Below are 12047 nucleotides of genomic sequence, written 5' to 3'. Positions count from 1 at the left end.
TTTATATTTTCTTTCTTTTATGGTGCACGGCTTAACCCTTTCTGACATGAAGCACCTGTCTCGGGTGAAATTTCGCAATCTTACCAAAATACACTCTTTGGAAAGTCTGGGTAACAATGCTGGAATCTCTGTTATCAGTAAGGATTTTCTGGAGTTTCCGCAGTTATCAGTTAAAATTTCAGTCCACTTCAATGCAGCAACAAGTATAATCTTTGCAGACTGCAAACCGCGTTATGTCTCGGCTGACAGCTAAAACTTTAACACGTTTCGGTTATCAGCTAAATTCTATCCAGACCCTTTATTGAAAAAAAGAAAAACAAATTATAAAATAAAATTTAAGACAAGCTTCGACGTAACTTTAGCCATCTGTATTTTATAAAGGTTGACTAGATTAATTCTAGAAGAAGGAATAACAATTTAAAAAAAAAAAAATTCGCTACCTATATAATAATAACTTTTCTGCAAACTGAAGCACACGTTCGATAACTGGAAGCCCTGATAACTCCGACTGATTTTCGTTTCCTGTTTTGAGGGTCCTCTGTTTATTTCTCCGCGTACCCTTTCACTATTTATTTGTCATTCCAGTTGTTTCCATGAACCTAAAACAGTATACATCCCGCGTTTTGAAAGTGCAATTGTCGTCTTTTTTCAAGAATAAACAAGTGAACTCTCATCCCATCATACCTACTTGCTTCCCGGTATGTGAATCCCCTTGCATGTTAAATCTAGTTTTTATAGATTTACTCTCCTAAAACCCAGCTACTACAAGCAAGCCTTTAAATGGTGACATCTGCTTTATCTTTTATGGCGCAAAGGTTCAGATTTATCACTAGTTGTTTTTTTTTTTTTAATCATCATTTAATTTGTCTCGTTAAGAAAACGTGGACACAAATTGTATCTCATTTTGTGCATGACCGTTAAGTGGTTCATTATTTGCCAGCAAAATTACAATAATAATACAATTCCATCATCTCGTTAATATCTCTGGATCTTTTAAAACAGTCGACGTTGAAAATCCAGATTGTCTAAACTATAATACAAGAACTCCTTCTCAGTAAAAAAAAATGGTGATCAGTAGCAGTCTAACTAGATTAATGAGTCTATTCAAGCATTCTCTTGAAACTGGCACCTTCTTCTCTTTGGAAATTTGAAAAAGTGACAGCGTTATTCAAGAAAGGTGATCGCTGCAATGCAAACAACTACAGGCCCATTACTGTCCTGCTAACCGTAAGTACAAAAAAAATAATAAGCTGTACACATAAAACAATACAAGGCAAAATGAAGAACGATTCTTCGCCTACACATTCCATTCAGGTAAATTCTTCTAATCCAATTTTTTAGCTGTCCTTCCGACTCTCCCGTTAGACGCGCTGGCTATCGTAGCCATGGCAACAAGGCACCGACTGCAATCAAAATTAAACGTGCTTGTGGTGGGGCTGACGGGGACAGACTTAATAAATGGGCTGGTTAATCAAGGCATAGAAATCCCTAGAAATCGCGGTAGCACTGCCGCCGCGTATCTTTAGCAGCGGACCATGGTGTAGCCTAGAAAAGGCCAGCGCTGTTGCCCTGATAGGAGGTGTGTTGCTCTCTTTGGGCAACCTTGTCTTAATAAGCAATGATCGCTATATTTCTGTCAAGCATCCCTTACGGTACACGACAACTGTCACGAAAAAGCGGATTAAAACGGGCTTTCTTTTTGTCTGGGCCACTGGACTGCTTGTAACTGCTCACGAACTTACCTTGGCTGTTATTGACAGTGGAACAGATCTTTACTTCCTCTACATGACTGAGGTGACATATTTCATACTGACAATACTCGCCTTGAGTGGTATTGTTGTAATCAGCTACACCTATTGCTATATTTTCTCAGAATCGCGACGTCAGAAAAAGCGACTGCAAACTGAACAGCTTCCCGAAGAAGAAGCTAAAAAATATAGGAAAGAAAGCAAAGCGACCAACACTTTCGCTTATGCTGGCCACGTTAGTAATAACTTATATTTCGACCATAGTTGCAGTTTTGATTGTAGGGCATTCAGAGGACATTTTAGAAACGCATATTTGAAGCGTTATCTGGAGTTGGGTCGTGACATTTAGCCTTTTAGGATCTCTTTGTAACCCTATCATTTTATTTTGGCGTGTCAAAAAAGTTGCGCCGCGCTATTCTTGAGATTTTACAATACAGACAGCCCGAAAACAGTCCGCAACCAATAGAAATGAAAGAAATGAAACGCTATCGATCTCGAATTCAGCCTTCCACTAGTAAAGCTTTCTCCAGGACCGTAGCCAGGCAAGAACCAGTTTAGCTTTCATTCAAAAATCTTCAAGCGGACGAAATAGTTGATATAGAGGGGCCGCTGTATAAATCGTGAAAGTAGTTTAATATTTATCTACAAGTTGCAGACATGACAAACCAGGACAGGGTAAATTAAAGGGAAATAAGGCAATGCTGACCAGTTGTGTGATCTTCAGTGTAGTAAAAGTATTTATAATATGGATAGGACCTTGCACGCGCGTGTACCTGGAAAAAGCGTGTTTTATTGCTTTTCACCACATTACCTCTATATCATAAAGCAAATGAAAAAGCCTAAGCCGTGTATTACACTATAATAAAACACTCCGCACATTTGAGAACACTCGAGAAATGTGGAAAACGCTCGCCCGCGGCTCGTGTTTTCTACATTTCCCTCGTGTTCTCAAATGCCCGTTGTGTTTTATCACAGTGTAATACACGGCTTAGGCTTCTTTATTTGTGAAATAGCGTATGTACATGTCACCAACCTAATGTTGGTTACCGCTCACCAATTTTTGACTGGATGTGTTCAAATAACGTTGAAGAAATATATCAGATATGTCAAACAAAGCCTTATTTTCCGATTTGAACTTGCCACGTTGCCACGTTGATTTGAACTTAGCACGTTTTGTGACTTATTCAGAATTTCATTTGCCAACGTTATCATGATTGCACGTGATCATGTAATGCAAAATACTTTAAACTGCAGCAGGTGTGCCATCAATGTCCAGAGTAGAATTCAATATAAGACTTAGATAGTTTGCAACATGCTTTTATTTATGATTAGAGGGGGGACTACCTCCAATCGAATTTTATTGCACGGGGTGGGGGAGGGGGAAGCTACCTCAGATCCATTGCTATCGTGCATTTGCAAATTCAGTAAACTTGGACGTTTTCAAAAAATAGCATGAACTTTATCCACCCTTGATGATACCGACAGCCAAAATTTTGGGGTTTGGCTCACGGGATAAATGCAGATTTTTAAGTCATGCGCTTAGGTGTGAAAGAAGCAAGGAAAAAATGACAGCTATTGACACAGTTTTTCACGAATGTAGTCCGCTTGAGTGTTCTAATATTCTCTTTTCTTTTCTTTTATTTTATCATTCCTTTATTCAATCTTTTGAGCCATTTTTATTAAGCAATTCCCTTGAATGGCTATTCTTTCATTCGCATTACCTTTTCTTCTATAGTTTCACCTTCATATCAACGTCTTCTAAGGAAATGCTTTCCACTTTGCCATTCAGACAAAGTTCACTTTTTTAATTAGGAAACAATTGCTAATCTTTGGACTATGTCAACCAGTCTTTGCCTCTTTAATTGACAAGAACTAATGTAGGCATAATAATAAGAAGAATATTTCAAATATTGTGAAACAGACACCATTTCGTTCTACCCAATACGTTTTTTTTTATTGTTATTGGAATAGTTACACACTTGGGCTTCGTCCGCGTGATTGAAAGTCAGAACCACCTCATGCAGCATAAGAAGGAAAACGTTTATTATCCCGAGCGAAATAATGATAACTGCGTACAAACTACAAAAGAACATCTCGAAGCACCATTCATAACTTTTTAATTAAAAAATTCAAATAACAAACAAGACAAAATTAATTGCATGGCAGTTTAGTTATCTAATCAAACAGTATAGTACAGACAAGTAATTTGTCTAGACCTTTGGGCATACAAAGAAAGTGAACAGACACATGTAGCATATTGTTTATAGCCTATGGACTTTCCCAGAGTCTGCCAATTGTTTGAAATATCGGCTCTTGCTTAAATTTAGTAAGTATATTGTAAAATGGAATAAACTTTATTTCGTTTCAGTCTTAAACTAGTGTTAAATTAAGATCAACAACAAAACATGTGTTTCATCGCTGTGCGTAGCTCACGAATTCGCCAACAATATAACAACGGGTTTAAAGAAGAATTGAGAAAAACTATCGAAACACTTATGATGTTAACCTCTGCAGCAGACGAAAAAGCATCCTCTTTCAATACTGCTACCAAAGAGCGAGGCATGTAACAGAAGACAAGTACAATAAAAACGAGAAACGTGTTTACCGCAGATTTCCTCAATCTCCAGAACACATTTCCACGGTGGTCTTGGTGCCATAGCTCTAAATTTGCAATCTGTAACTGATGGCGTCGAACAATGAGATATATTTTCAAATAGGTTGCAAAGTTTTCAAGCAGAAGGGAAAAAGCCATCAAGGGCAAACCTTTAAAAAATATATTTCGAAGCCACAACCCTGTGCTTGCATATAAAGCACAGAACACCCAGATAAAAATTACCAGTCCGGCAACGCGGAATGGCGTAACGGCAGTGTCATACCTCAAGTGTAACTGAAGGGCGAGCAAGCGGTCAACTCCAATCGCAGCTGTGGTGAGGAAAGACGCCAGACACAGAAAAGAAGTCAAAATTGTAAAAACTAGTTCAAACCTGGAGCCCAGATCTTCTTTCTTCAAGAGAAGTGTTATGTAGAGGGGCTGAACAATTACGCCAACGGCGAGGTCTGACAGAGCAAGACTCGCTAACAAAATGTTTGCCACTGAATGCAAAGAAGGTGTCCTCCATAGTGTTATTAGAATCGAACAATTTCCAAACAGCGCCGTAAAACAGAGTAAAACACTCACTACTACAGACGCTGCAATTACGTAATCAATCCGGCTTTGATCAGATTGTCTGAGGTCAGTGAAGTCTTTGCCAGAACCGTTGTGTCCAGAATTGTCGAAAGCTTGAGAAATGTTTATCAGTTCCATTCAGGTCGAATTTTTTTTCTTTTTCTCCTCGCGACAGCTACTCTCTCTGAGTCAAAGCGCTAGTATTTTTGCATGCAAGGAAGTTGGTTTCCACGAAATTGTGATTTGTACAGAAATTGGTTAACCCATTTATGTAGTGCCTCCGTGATGTAAATGTCAGTTCAATGGTTAAACTTTTAAAAAACAGTACTCTTTACATATTGATTATTGGGTAAGTACACCTGGGCTTCAATCTTACGCACGCATTCTCCGTTGAACATGACTTTTAATAATATCAAAAACCAAGCTGTGATTCGTATAAATATGAAGTCATCCTCAGGTTAACTTTATGAATCAACTGCAATATAAATGCAAATCTAGGCAAAGCGTCTAGGCTGGAGAATCTTTTGTTGATTTAGTCACCCTTAATTTTTTTTATTTTCTTAAAGAAAAGAAGTTTCAAGAGTATGCCAACACAAAGAGGAGTGATCAATCTTTTGAATCTATTTTCATGACTGGATTTTCTTCCCGCTTGGGCAGTATAATTAACTTAGTATTAACTACTCACACTGAAATCAGTTTCATTCTTATTATTTAAAATTATAACTTTTTTCTATTAAAATATCAAGTTTATTGACCCTTGGATCAGAATCAATTCGAATTTAAAAGGAAATGTTTAATGCTGCAAAATATTATAAAACGGACACCAATCAATGGCTTTCATTTGAGTGATCACTCGCTAGGGCTTCATGCACAGGTTTAGATATTAAAACCACCCTTCAATATATGGCAAGTTATAAACTGGTCCAAGATGAAAGGAGAATATGATTAGCCCAAATTTTGCAATGCGGGCCACTAGGATGGACCGCACAAGATTTAGTTTCAGCGAATTGCTTTCTAGGTAGGGGCAGTAGGAAACAAAAAAAGTGACTTTTTTATTACAAAAGGAAAAACAGGAGACGTGAAATTATAATGATGAACAAGACAGACTTATAACAGTCCAGTTATATAACGAAGAGTTATAGTACAGAAAATACTTTTCGAGGAGTTAGTTATACTGAGACATTTATAAGAGACAAGGTGTGGTGAAATATTTCTTAAATCCACAGCGGCGCACCCGCAGATAAACCACATGACAACCGGATGTCCGCGGTAACACGAAACGGCATCACTACTGCTCTTCGTGTCTAAAATACAACTGTGAGCAAGCGGTCGACTCCAGTTGCTGTTGCAGTATAAAAGGAAACGCTTCGCAAAAATAAAGCCAGCATTTGAAAAATTCTGATCTAGAATTGTAATATTCCACTTTAAGATAGTATTTTTAAAGAGAGGTTGATCCATTAAACCAACACCACGGTCTGGCACAGCGAGATATGCTAAGAAAATGTTCGCCATTTTGAAATATATTCCGACGGGCGCTAACTGCAAAGAAAACGCCATGAAAAAATGAACGAAACGTGAAAATTATTTCGTTCCACAAGCTGAAGCTCAAAATACTTACTGCAATAAACCACATAATCCCTTTAGGTGTTTGTTCTGTTAAGTTTTTAAGAAGTTTTCAGTTATGCGTTTGCTTTCATAGTGCGCTTTCACTTTATAGTGGTACTGAACTAGTATAACTACAGAAGACAAAACCCCAAAGAGAATTGAAAATTTGAAAAATCCCCCCCCCTCCCCCCTGCAAAGTTTAACTTAGCCCTTTAGCTTAGAAGAATTAAACAATTTTTGTTCCGAGATATTTTTAATATTCCCTCAAAGCAAACAGACTAGCTTTGTGATGGTCTGATATGATTTTATGCTAGCCTCTGTGTCACTCAAAGAAGAAAAACTATTATGGTAAAAGACTAATAACCAACATTAAATCAAATGCTATGTAAGTATTCATGCAGTTTTTAATTAAACACACGACATGGAAGGGTCTTTTCAACAATGGCTTAGATTCATTAAAACTTTGTAAAAATGCCCTATGATTTCGTTCCCACACCTAGGAATATTTTCGAGATTCGCAAAGCTGTTGAGCAAACCCCTTTTCGATTGTTTTGTTCTGCCCATACATGTAAACTATTACCGTCAGATATAATTTTTTCTCCAAAAAAACCCCCGTTTTTTTCGAAACATGAAGATTCAACATCTCTGACCATTTGCAAACTGTTTGCAGTCTAAAAGTACTTTCACAATAGATTCAATTTAGTACATTTTACTTTACAGGAAAGCTTTAAAGACGGTGTACTTATGGGAATTTTGCATCATAGTCCTCAACATCGTTTCCTCTATCGCCTTATACGCCGCTTATACGTGGTTAACATTTGAATGACTGCGTGTATTCTGGTATTCTATCGTGAGAATGGCTGAGTACCACTCTTTAATATTTAGGGCCAGTTATGCATTGCCTATTGTGGCATGTGACCTAGAGAAGCTCATTTTTGAAGTCAGATCCTCTAACGTGCTACCAAAACTGTCCCACAGAGTTGTTTTATAGAAAAAAAAATATTTTTAAGGTATGAGACCCCCTTGAGGTGCTTCTAACCCCCAATTTTTCTGCCGTTTCTTTTCAAACAGAATACGTAATTTGGTGAAGATCAGAAAACGAATAGACCAATTTCGATACATTAAAATTCTACTTGGCCCCGAGGCTTAGGAGAATAAAACAAAATGAAAAGAATGGATAGTTTGCCTTTGTCTCCTGCTGCCATCTCTTACGCGAACTTTCAGGAAAAACCGTCCGCTATGCACATGTCCCTGGTGGTGGAGTGGAGGCGCGGTGGCTTCACGGTTTGTGCGCTCGCCTCCGGATCGAGCTGTCCGGGTTCGAGCCCAGCTGACCGGGGACACTGCGTTGTGTCCTTGGGCAAGGCACTTTATTCTTACTGTGCCTCTCTCCACCCAGGTATGTAGATGGTGGGTACCGGCGAATTTAAAGCTGGGAGTAACCCTGCAACGGAATATTATCTCATCCAGGGGGGAGTAGAGATACTCCTAGTAACTTCATGCTACAGAAACGAGGTATTGGCTCGTATATCTAGCTAACGGCCTTCTTAAAATCGCGTTTGAATTAAATTGTAAAAGGAAATTATTAGGCTACGTTGCGACCTGGGGCTACTTCCTTATATGGGCTATATAGGTATGTGCGTTCCCAAAGGGTATGGTTTTAAGCAGTTTTGGCCGTAGGAGAAACCAACTGTTCCCAGGGTAGAAGTAGGGTATTGGTTTTAGCTATTTTGGTCTCAAATAAGTAGGGTGTCGAGGGGGCGGGGGGTGGGGGGGTGGGGTTGTGATCAACAATGTATGAGTTCGTTTCTTTTTCTGTTCAGGCTTTGTTTCTTTTCGTTCCTCTCTTCTCCGCGCCCTTTTTCTTCGACCTCATTTATACCCAAAAACGTTTGCAGTCAATCTAGCTCGCAAGCGAAAAGGACTTGTCTTGATTCCCCCCACCCCCTCCCCACCAAACGGTTTTCGTCTTAGATGAGCTTTCCGTCCTGTTTTTCACGTCGATTTGGACGGAAAAGTAGATAGAAAAATTTGAGACCGGAAACTCGTCCCCCGGATTTTTCATCTGAGGTCTGATGCCACATCCGGTTGAGTATCCCATCATACACTGAAGGCACAATCTCAGATCACATGTCCAGAAGCACGATTTCTTCGAAAATATGGCGGGCTATTGTTTCTTGAAAGGTAAGACCTTTTTGCGTTTTTCTGTTTTTATTTGCTCTTCTGTGGTTGTTCTTATATTATCATAAGTAATATTTGTTCCTTCAAATTGAAAAATAACTTGCAGAAGAAAATGCTAGTGGAAGGAAGCTTTTTTAGAAGGTGCATTTAAGCACTATTAAACACTTCATTATGGCGTCAATACCGCAGTCAATACATCGTCTACTAAATCGCTAGGTTGGTCTCCATAACAAAAATTGTCCAAAAGCAAATAGCTTTGGATATTTTAAACGCAGTTGGGAGCTAAATTGTAGGGCTTTCAGTAAGGTTTTCAGCAAGAAGGCAACTGGTTTCCACAGCTTGTCCAAACTTTTTGATGTACGAACTGAATTTCTTTGTACCACAAATTTTTCTTTAGATGGTCAAACCAGGCAGGGAAAATCATCCTCATATCCATTCAATTTCCCTGGTGCCTGGCCCTTAATGAAAGTCCATGTGAATTGTTGATTTTCTTTTTTTTTCTTATGTGAATTGTTGATGTTGTCTTTCTAATCAAATTATTACTAATCCCTGAATATGCAGGCCCAGTTTTAGCCCTACATTAATTTATTTAATAATATTTTTATTGGCTGCAGTAGTTCCCCGAGCAGGCAAGATTAACCAAATCTTGCTCTGTGATTGGCTACTCCTGCAGGTGAGATGGCATTGCCGCTCGGAAGTTCCGCACTATGTACCCTGAGAAGATTTGTTCTTTGTCCCCTGCAATAATTCCTACATATAAAAATTATAATGACCAGGCTTGTTTGGTCAAGATGGCTGTATCTCTGAAACATGCACAGTCACTGTGAATGACAACGATATGGAGAGTGTACCTTAGAAGACTAAAAAAAAGGTGTGTGCTCGTGACTTCAAACTCTGTAGTATGAGGTGCTCAGCTCACTTTATTATTGTCACTACATTTTTAAATTTTGTACATGGTAGATCCCCTATCTTTAAAGAAATAATTACATATGCATATCTATAGTTGAACACCACTATTTCGAACTTGCAGGGGAAACAAAAAATTGTTCGAAATAGTAGGAATTCGAAATAGCTGATAGTAAATGACTGAAGGGAAAATGCAAGTGAAATGGTTTTGAGCTCAAAATAACAGGAAATTCAAAATAAGCGAGTTCGAATTATGTGTAGCTAGGTCCATCTGTACTTACATGTATTATCATTCCAAGGACAGGCTCATCAATTAATCTGAATTTTTTTTTTTTTCACAATGGTTCTCTTTCTCTCTTTTTATTTTTTTCACTACCTTGCCTTCAGTTTCTCACCATCCGATATAAATCTGTCTTGTAATGGGTTTGGGGTTAAAACTGATATTTGCATGTCTGTCAAATTAGAACTAGTACGAATGATTTTAAGACATGAATGACTAATAGAAACATGTAGTTTGACCATTTGAATTTCATTTACTTAAATTTTTTTCTTCATTTTAGGTGGTTAGAAGCAATCCTCAAACATCAAACATGTAAGTCTTTACATTTTTGTCTTCTGAATACAGTGGAAACTCCTAACAGTGGAGCCACCTTTCTATTTGTAATGGTGACTTTTTAATGTCCTGGCAGACAGTCGTGAATGAACATTTATTCTCATTTCAACTTCTTTACAACGACCACCTCTTCACAATGGAGAATTAATCAACGACTGATGATTGGTGTATTCAAAATCCCCATTTTTTAATAATAATTGAAAAAGTCATATAACTTGGTTTCTATTTATTGAATGATTCATGTATATTCTCATTGTGATGTGTATTTACATGCTACTATAAGCATATTTCAACATTAATAAAAATTGATGCAACCCTGAGAAAACAGGTGTCATCTTACAGTCCTACTTCCCTATAACAGCCACCTCTCTACAATGGCCAATTTCCATGCAGAACAAGGCTGGTTACTAATAATCTCATCAATAACAAATTTCAAATCTTTAAAGAATTTCTTTTGAGCAAAAACCTCAGTAGTCTTTTCCATGCAATTTTAACACTAGGAAACATTAAACAAGAAAGGCAGTAATAAAAGCACAGGGCATTGGCATCCAGTTACAAGTATATCCTGTTACAAAATTTAGTTATAACTGGATACCTGCAATTGGACACCATTAGTGACTGCACAGTGGGTGATATATTTTGTTGTAGCTACAATAATTGTAGCCACAACAACATTTGTCACTCATTGTGCAGTTAATTATTACCAATTATATAATTTCTGAATTCTGATTGGTGAATGACACATGTATGCGCATTCAGGGTTTTGAGTATAAGACTGTGAGTGAGTAATAATTGTATAGTACAACACAAAATTTTCCTAGTCACTCACATTTAAATTATCACAGTGAGCGATCCAGACTTTGAGCAAAGGGAGGTGTGTGGGTGCGTGTGTGGGTGCGTGTGTGTGTGTGTGTGTGTGTGTGTGTGTGTGTGTGTGTGTGTGTGTGTGGGTGGGTGGGTGGGGGGGGGGGTTGTTTTGCTTGCCCTGTCTTCTTCTCTTCCTTCTCTTCAGTGATTTCTTCTTTTTTTACCCAAAATAAGGTGGGGCTGGGGCCCCCTGGGCCCTCCCCTAGATCCATCTCTGTATCAATGTAGAATGAATGTATTCATGTAATGTAGTTACTTTAAGAGTCACCTCATACATGTACTCCGTTCCCACAGAATGAAACACTCAAATTGAAAGGAGCCTAGATTTTCAAGACAGGACATGATAACAGTAGCTATTAAAGCAACCTTGTAAACTGTAACCAGTTTTACCTTATAAAAAGCTAACCACAAAATAATAGCTTGCTTTAGAACAAGGTGAATATTGTATAGTTTCAGGAAATATCCATACCTCCGCCACAGAAGGGATTTTTTCAACACCCCTTATCCCCTCCAGAAATTCCAATTAAGCTTGATATATTTCTTTAAATGTCTAGTCTTACAGTACACTCCCCCCCCTCCCCCCAGGAAATTCCATTCCTTTGGGTATGGATATTTTCTGGAACTGCACATTATGATAAAGGGCCCTAATGGCCTGAGAGGGTACTTCCATATAATTATTGGCTATTTGTATACAGTGCATGTGCTGCAAGATAGGATATGGTTTTTGAGGTTGCCAATCATTAAATACTATAGAGTATCATTTTTGCCCCTGTTAGAATTGTAATAGTAATGGTCATAACTAGTGATAATGATAATGGTAATGGTAATGGTAATGATAGTGGTCGTGGTCGTGGTTGTGGTCGTGGTCGTGGTCGTGATAATAATAATTCAATACCATGTAAGAATTTAGTGTACTCAGCACTTGCCCGCTCACCCAGTGTGTTTTTGCCAAAAAGCTCTG

General features: G+C 38.2%; 1 pseudogene; it reads left to right on the top strand.

Annotated features, from left to right (window-relative positions):
* The first annotated feature begins 1337 nt into the window (after positions 1–1337).
* On the top strand, positions 1338–2750 carry LOC145468946 (uncharacterized; annotated as a pseudogene).
* The last annotated feature ends 9297 nt before the right edge of the window (positions 2751–12047 follow it).

Source organism: Orbicella franksi, chromosome 14 (genome assembly GCF_964199315.1).
Source record: "Orbicella franksi chromosome 14, jaOrbFran1.1, whole genome shotgun sequence".
Taxonomy (NCBI): Eukaryota; Metazoa; Cnidaria; class Anthozoa; order Scleractinia; family Merulinidae; genus Orbicella; species Orbicella franksi.
The sequence above is the reverse complement of the archived record's forward strand: the minus strand, read 5'-3'. Positions and strand labels throughout refer to the sequence as shown.